Source organism: Myotis daubentonii, chromosome 3, assembly GCF_963259705.1.
Source record: "Myotis daubentonii chromosome 3, mMyoDau2.1, whole genome shotgun sequence".
Taxonomy (NCBI): domain Eukaryota; kingdom Metazoa; phylum Chordata; class Mammalia; order Chiroptera; family Vespertilionidae; genus Myotis; species Myotis daubentonii.
This window is the reverse complement of record NC_081842.1, coordinates 92718652-92726085: the sequence shown is the minus strand read 5'-3', so window position 1 is coordinate 92726085 and position 7434 is coordinate 92718652. Positions and strand designations below refer to the sequence as shown.

Genomic DNA, 7434 nt, shown 5'->3' with positions numbered 1-7434 from the left:
ATTCATGGGTCACTTGACTTCTTTTACATGTCTTTTGCACAAGACCAAACAACTTGTTAAGTCATCATCCTAAGACACATCTTTCAATTATTATTTTGAAATCATTCTGACATTATTTCAACAATAAAATTTTATTATGTACAAAATGAACACCCATGTTTATTTAAAACCAAAGCTCACTTATATAAAAATTCTGAGGTTCAGCCAAATTTTATATTAAATTTATAAAAATAACACCCACATTTTAAATTTATTGAAAAAGAATGACCCAAAAGTATTTAGATATAAAATAATTAGAAGATTATATAATGGTGGCATATATAATACAACATTGATATATATTTACTTTTTTTGACTGATTGCTGTTATAAACTTTTTTGTTTTTTAATCTGGAACGCTTCACAAATTTGCACATCATCCTTGTGCAGGTACCACGCTAATCTTCTCTGTATCATTCCAATTTTAGTATATGTGCTGCTGAAATGGGAACTCTTAAAAGCTTTTATTTCATCGGAAATGAATTAAAAATGAAATGTTCATGAAGGATTCTCCTTAATGATACTCCCTATATAGCTTCATAGCTGTGGTTACCAATTAAATTTATTTTAAAAAGTCTTAAGTCCCTGCAGCTATATGCAGCATTCAAAATCTTTGTTTTTATATAAGAAGACATACCTGAGTACAGACAACGATCTTTTTAAGTTTTATAATTGCTCAGAGCATTTGCTTCTATTGGGGCTCTACTGCCTTGAACTGCAAAGAAATCCTAACCTTCAATCTTCCTACTAAGACAAAAATCCAAAATGGCAGAAGAGGTTTTTATAGTTCCTAGGATAACTCTTGAAGACCTTAACTGCTTAAAAATCTATTCTGTAGATAGGGCAACATATGAAAATGCCAGGAAGAGAAACATGACCAACTAAAAAAAGAAAACTAACTCCCAAACACAATTTACAATGAAAAGTAACAGAGAACAGTAGTCACGAAAATGAGAAAAGCATGATAATCTAATTTTCAAATTAAATATATTCAATTACATAATTCGATCTAGCTCATATAATATAGACTTAAACATTTTTATAAAACAAGAGTTTTCATATAATAGCATTTTTCTAGTCTGGCTTTCAAAGACAGTTCAGCACTTTATACTGCACAATGCATCCTTAAGAATTATTCTTTTATGACAACAGTAGATGATATAATTTTTTAAAATTGCATGGTGCCCAGTTGGGTGTGGCTCAGTGATTAAGCATCAACCCAGGAACCAAGACGCTACTGGTTCAATTCCCAGTCAGGGTATAGGCCTGGGTTGTGGGCTCAATCCCCAATGAGGGGCGGAAAAAATATATATGTATATATATTTTAAAGCCCGGCCCGCATGGCTCAGTGGATGTACTTCAACATATGAACCAGGAGGTCATGGATTGATTCCCGTCAGGGCACATGCGTAAGTTGCGGGCTCAATTCCCAGTGGGGGTGTGCAGGAGGCAACCAATCAATGATTCTCTCTTATCATTGATGTTTCTGTGTCTCTCTCCCTCTTCCTTTCTCTCTGAAATATATATATATACACACATATATATGTAATTTTATGTATACCACCCAATAATCTATCTTATTATCTCAGTGCATAGACAATGCCTAGATAATTATCACTGAAATACTAATGACAACGAGAGTAAAGTAAAATTTTATATTTTTATTTTTTGAAATTGAAATTTGTTTTACCATATTGAGATTTTTACAAATAACAACAAAAAATGATTATGTAATGAATCCTAAATATAGATCTGCAACCCTGACATATTTCTCAATTTCAGATTCACAAACTCTTCTTTATATTGGATATTTATGTTAACAGGTATAGTGGGCAACTTCTACCATCAAACTTGTTTCTCCCACAATATTTCTTATCTCAGTAAGTGGCAACTTCAATCTGTTAGTTTTTCAGGGAAAATATCTTGTGGTCACCCTTAGCTCCTCTTTCTAGCAAAGCCTCCAAATTGACAAAATCTTGTCAACTTTAAGTTAGAAAAATATTCAAAATCACCACTTTCTCCACCTGTACTGCCGGCATCTTAGTCTAAGCCACCATCATTTCCTGCCTAAATGTCCTAATTAGTCTTCATGTTCTTACCCTTGTTCTTTTATGCTCTATAGCCAACAATGCAGCAGAAATAGCCTTTACAAATATAGGTCAGATTTTGGCTTCCTCTGTTTAAACATCATATGAAATGATTTCTAGTATTTATCAGCATCAAATTTCAAATCCTTATCATAGTACTTCAGAGGTTACCTGTAGTACTCTTGCTTGGATAATTGAATTTGATTGTATTTGAAGTGTGGGAGAAAAACAATCTTTCCTCTACCCTCAACACTTTTCTGGCTGATCTAATAATCACGTACTGTAGACATAAGACAGATTAGCAGAAGAAAATAACCAAATTTAATACATGTATATATATGGGAACCCCGCATACACGAGAGAGTCAGAGAACCCACATGTACAAGAGGTTCAGAGATGGACAAGGGAGATTGAGGTATATAAGATGTCCTGAGCTAGGGAGGAGATAATGCATGTGGGGGCTTCAAAGGATCATCGCAGGATAATAAGAAGAACACATCTTTAGTTAATATGTGACTCAAAAAGATTATGGCTGATATTCTCTTATTATAGTACCTAATTCAACTTTTCTGGGTAGACGTTACTCTTGAGCCTGAAGATAAAATTGCCTTTGGCTCAAAACAATCTACATACCCCAGAGGCACATCTTGGGGTGAGTCATTCTGGGTCCCCAGAGAATTGGTAGTGTGGTTATATCCTTATCTCTGTCTTACAGAGAGAGGTAAGATAAAGGCTGAAGAAGTCAGCAGAAATTTTAACAGTAGTTTCAGGAATGTTCCTACACTCAAGGTAGGTTTGATAGCAGTTTCAGATGGCACTCCTATTTTGTCTTTGGTTTTGCCTCATTCAAGTGTTCTGGAATGTGAGTTAGTCACTTAAACTTGGCAGCTGCCTTACACAGTTCCTCTATGGTTATATCTGGACCTCTTGTTATGTAATAAAGTTTTAAAAATATATATTTAAAAAATGAGTTAAATTACTATCAAGTTTTTGGTTACATGCAGCTGAACCCAGTCCTTTAATAGTCACACATGGTCTTCAAAGCCCTATCTGCCTCTAATGCCTTGAATAATATATGCCTGTAGAAGTTTGCTAGGGCTTCTATAACAAAGTGCCACAAACTGGGTGTCTTAAAACAACAGAAGCATGTTGTCCCACAGTTTTGGAGTTTAGAAGATAAAATCAAGGTGGCCACCATTGTCATGTTTCCTCTAAGACTCTGGATAGAAACCTCTCTTGCCACTTTCTAGTGTCTGGTAGTAACCAGAAGTCTTTAATATTCCTTGTTAACAGTTACATCAGTAAAATTTCTGTTTTCCTCATTACATACCCATTTTTATATTGTTTTCCCTCTGTGAATGTCTATGTCCAAATTTCCATTTTATAAAGACAGTCTTATGGATTAGGACTCACCCTAAAGACCTAATTTTACCTTGATCATCTGAAGAGTCTTTTCAGATGTAATGAAACTAAGGATCTCGAGGAGATATAATCCTGGATTATCTGAGTGGGCCCTAAAGCCAATAAAAGTATGCTTGTATAAAACTCACAAAGGAGAAAATAGAGAAGGCAACGTGAAGGTGGAGGAAAGAGATGAGCATTATGCTGTCACAAGTCAAGAAATGCCTGGTGCCATTAGCATCTGGAAGGGGTAAAAAGTTCTCCATTAGTGCCTCCAGAGAAAGTGTGGCCCTGCTGACCACTTGATCCCTAACTTCTGGACTTTAAAAATATAAGATAATAAATTTATTTTGTTTTAAGACATCCACTTTGTACAAGTGTTACAGCAACCTTAGGAAACTAATACCAATCGTTTTCATGAACTCTTCCCTTTTTCTAGAATAAATTTTTCTTACATATCTGCTATGTGTTTTGTTGCTTCAGTATATTCCATTCTCATAGGTGCTTATTTTTTTTTTTACTACTGTTTTTATTGCCAGACACATTAGGTATATTTTTGATATTTTGTGTTGATTTCTCTCACTAAAATAAAAGAATCTTGAGAGTTGAAAATTCATAATTATTAGTCCTTAGAAGATATCTAAATCAGTCGGAACACAGTAAATATTTGATTGATCTAATGTAACTCATTAGGATCTAACAAGCATTGATTAAACTAATGAACAAAGCTAGAAACAATAAACTGACCTCTACTTTTGTACTTTTAATTAGTCTAATTTTAATCACTAGAAAAGACAAATCATGAGTCTCATAATTACATATCCATTTTTCCTGTATGCTATTGAGTGTGATATTATTAATAATATGGAATGGATAGGGAGATAAGAATGCTACAACATATTTATATATTTTCAATTTCCAAGCATCAGTTCATTGAGTTCACTGTTTAGAAAAAAGAAATACTGAATTCAAGCAAATGTATTCTTTTAAAAAGTAGAGCATATGGCCCTTGCCTGGTGGTTCAGTTGGTTGGAGTGTCATCCCATAGACAAAAAGGTGGTAAGTTCAATTCTCAGTAAGGGCACATAACTAAGGTGGGAGGTTGAGGTACATACTGGAGGCAACTGGTTGATGTTTCTGTCTCACATCTCTCTCTCTCTCAAAATCAATGAAAACTTATTCTCAGGTGAATATTAAAAATAATAAAAAGTGGAGCAAATGGAATTTTATATAAAATATGATAATGTTTGTGAAACAAATCAGCTCTTTTTTATTTAGATCTACACTAATAAAAGAGAAAGATGAAAATTGTTAATACCGTCGCAATGCCCACCAGCCAATCAGGATTGAGTATGAAAATTAACCCAAAAAAGACGGTGGGTTAATTTGCATATGCAGGCACTGAGTGGCCGTGGGCGTTCCACACCACCCCCGGCCGCTCTGGGCCTCTGGGCAGCGTGGGAAGGCAGAAAGGCTGCTCCAGCTGGAGTGAAGGCGGTGCTGGCAGCCAGGGGAAGGAAGGCCCATTCTTTCACGAATCTTTGTGCATCGGGCCTCTAGTAGCCACATAAAAATAAATCTATTTATATCGATGCCATGTTTCTCACAATGTATAAGTAACCCTACACTTGTAGTCTCATTGACTTGCCTTCTCAGTCCTAATACTAGTAATGGCCTTGGAACATGACTTGGCGAATAATTGATATAAGAGAAAAGATAATTATTATTCAAGAAGTTTTTGGAATCCTGAAAATAGGGCATAAGTAGAAGAGTCTGTTGAGGAGATAGTATGGATAAAAATTATCAAATAGTAACATGCATCTTTGCAAGTGTACAATACAATGAAATGGATAAGATGCCTATAAAAAGGACTTGTATGCATGCATATAAGCAAAACCAATGGATGCAGACAACAGGGGATGAGGGTGAGGGCATGATTGGGGGAGTGGGCAATGGGGGGATAAGGAAACATATATAATACCTTAATCAATAAAAAAAGATGCTTATACTAAAGTGGTAGACCCCATAAAATTGAAATAAGTATCCTATAAAAAAAAAAACTATGGTAAATATTCTTATAGCTAAATTAATCAATGATAACACCATTTTTTATGTTTATTCTGTTCTATGCATTTAACTCAGAGAAGTTGATACTGTAGTAGCTTATCAAAATTTTGTGGGACTTAAGAAAGAAGTTAAGTGGAAAGGAGAAAGTCTATAATATTCCCCTCTATTTCTAGTAATATCTAATCTAATAAAAGACAAACATGCAAATTGACCATACCTTTGCTATGCCTTAAGCCATGCCCACCAGCCAATCAGAGCGACTATATGCAAATTAACCCTACCAAGATGGTGACCAGCAGCCACGGAGCTGGAGTGAGCAGGAGGCTTGGTTGCTCCAGTGATGAAGGAAGCCAAGCTACTCGTGGCCAGCTGTAGCCTCAGAAAACGGCAACAAAGTTTCAATTATAGAAGGTAAATAAATCCCAGAATAAAAAGATAAAAAGAAAAAAAAGGAGAGGCTGGGAGCTTCCATTGCCGGGGGGGTTGGCCAGCCTGAAAACGGCCCTCAGCCCCTCACCCAGAGTGGCCAGGCATCACAGTGGGGATTCCCCACCCTAAAGGGGGTGTGGCCAGCCTGAAAATAGCCCCTCACCCAGGCTGGTCAAACCTCCATGGGGTGAGGGTCCCCACTGGTGGGGGGGGGGGCTTGACCAGTCTGCAAATAGTCATCAGCCCCTCACCTATGTTGGCCAGGCACCCAGTAGGGACACCCACCCTGAAGGGGGTGTGACCAGCTGCAAACAGCCATCATCCCCTCACCCAGGCTGGCCAGGCATCCAAGCGGGACCCCGATCCTGATCCGGGACACCCTTCAGGGCAAACCAGCCTGCCCCCACCCGTGTACTAGGCCTCTATCCAATATAATAAAAGGGTAATATGCAAACTGACCCTAACAGCAGAAAGACTGGGAATGACTGGTCACTATGACACACACTGACCACCAGGGGGCAGACGCTCAATGCAGGAGCTTCCCCCTGGTGGTCAGTGCGCTCGTACAGGGGAAGCTCAGCTCAGCAACAAGCCAGGCTGATGGCTGCCATCACAGAGGTGGTGGTGGGACCCTCTCCCGCCTCCTCAGCAGCACTAAGGATGTCCGACTGCAGCTTAGTTCTGCTCCCTGCTGGTAAGTGGACATCCCCTGAGGGCTGCCGCGCTGCCAGAGGGATGTCTGACTTCCAGCTTGGGCCCGATCCCCCAGGGAGCGGACCTAAGCCAAGCAGGTGGACATCCTCTGAGGGGTCCCAGACTGTGAGAGGGCACAGGCCGGGCTGAGGGAAACCCTCGAGTGCACAAATTTTTGTGCACCAGGTCTTTAATGTAAATTATATGATGAGGAATATGCTATTTAACTAAAAAATTATATGTAAAAAGTAAAATTATATTTTAACAATGTCAAACTATATAATCATCTTCCAAGTGGTTCTCTAAGTCTCCTCTTAAAAAAGAAAAAGAAAACATTCTTTAATTCTTGAACTTTCGATGTATATCTCTTATAAAATATGTTTTATAAGGAGACATTTAAAAAAAAACATGTTTTGTAAGATTTATGTTTGACTGAGTCTCTGCATGCTAGAGGGATAGAGGTTTTGGAAACAGTAACTATTTTTTCACTTATTTAAATTACTTGAAGAATGATTTTAATATCCAAAATTCACTCATGATCCTAAAATATATCTTACCTTATCTTTACCAGTCAAACAACAATATTTATGGCTAAATATTTAGATTTCTAAAATACAAGTTTCTATGAAATATGTGAAAATCAATATTAACACAATACTTTGTCATGTTAGAAGAAAACTTGCCATTTAAAGAAAACTATTTATAATTAAAAATTATAC

At 37.2% G+C, this 7434-nt stretch overlaps 1 non-coding gene across 1 annotated transcript; it reads right to left on the bottom strand.

The window, feature by feature from the left end:
• Positions 1-383: 383 nt before the first annotated feature.
• On the bottom strand, positions 384-490 carry LOC132232075 (U6 spliceosomal RNA). Its single transcript, XR_009452237.1, has one exon. It is a non-coding gene; the product is annotated as a U6 spliceosomal RNA (small nuclear RNA).
• Between the last annotated feature and the right edge of the window lie 6944 nt (positions 491-7434).